We start from the raw sequence: 1,383 nt of genomic DNA on the forward strand, positions 1-1,383 counted from the left end.
TTCAACGTGCTTCTTGGCTCCTACTGGTTCGATAAACTTTGGTTTCATACTGAGGGAAAACTTGCCGCTGTACGCATCACACCTTCCTCTTGGGGTTCCCAACGGACGCGTGCTGTACGCGTATCAAGCACTTTTTCTGGCGCCGTTGCCGGGGACCGAAGGAAAGCTACACCATTTCCTCCCTCGTCAACTACACGCCAGCAGCACTTTTTCTGGCGTCGTTGCCGGGGAGATCAAGACACGCTGCAAGGGGAGTCTCCACATCCCAATCTCTTTACTTTGTTTTTGTCTTGCTTAGTTTTATTTACTACTTTGTTTGCTGCACTAAATCAAAATACAAAAAAATTAGTTGCTAGTTTTACTTTATTTGCTATCTTGTTTGCTATACCAAAAACACAAAAAAATTAGTTACTTGTATTTGCTTTACTTATTTCAACATGTTTCCTTTTAATTTTACTGTAAAAAACATGCCGGTAGGACGCGGGTCTATAGTTGGGAGAAATAATATAGAAGAATTTTTCAATCATGTTAGTACCGTTGAAGATTTTGAAGAAAGACACTTGGTAGATCTTGCTCCTACTTATGAAATTGCTGCAGCTGCTCTAGTTCGCATGTTGGAAACTAAATTTTTTAATCTCAATCCAATAATCCAACACATGTTTCTTACACTCGGTGATATGGAAGAGGGGGAAAAGAAAGATTTTGTTTTAGAAACCCTTCTTAGAGAATTTGGTGGTCTAGCAAGAGAGGCTAGAAAGGTCTTTGCTAAATATAATATGCTTGGTTCTTGCACCAATTTTGTTAGTCTCCTTGAAAAGATGGACATGGGTAGAATAAGGTACACTAATAATATTAATGATGGTGGGGAGATCAAAGCACCAATACCATGTAAGCTCCTAGCGAGGAATGATGCACTAGAAAATAATTATGCTTGGCTTGTTCCTGAAAATTTGTTTGATGAGAGTAGCAAGCCTAAGACTAATGAAAAGGGAGACGCTAAAACTTATGTATCCAATATACTATGCTTGGCTGAGAAAACTCCAAACCCCGCTGTAGATGCACCATCTCTCGATAATACTTGATACACACTTTCTGCGCCTAGCTGAAAGGCGTTAAAGAAAAGCGCTTATGGGAGACAACCCAATGTTTTTTTACTATAGTACTTTGTTTTTATTTTGTGTCTTGGAAGTTGTTTACTACTGTAGCAAACTCTCCTTATCTTAGTTTAGTGTTTTGTTGTGCCAAGTAAAGTCGTTGATAGTAAAGTTCATACTAGATTTGGATTACTGCGCAGAAACAGATTTCTTTGCTGTCACGAATCTGGGCAAAATTCTCTGTAGGTAACTCATAAAATTATGCCAATTTACGTGAGTGATCCTCAGA

The sequence above is a fragment of the Lolium perenne genome, chromosome 4, assembly GCF_019359855.2.
Source record: "Lolium perenne isolate Kyuss_39 chromosome 4, Kyuss_2.0, whole genome shotgun sequence".
Taxonomy (NCBI): domain Eukaryota; kingdom Viridiplantae; phylum Streptophyta; class Magnoliopsida; order Poales; family Poaceae; genus Lolium; species Lolium perenne.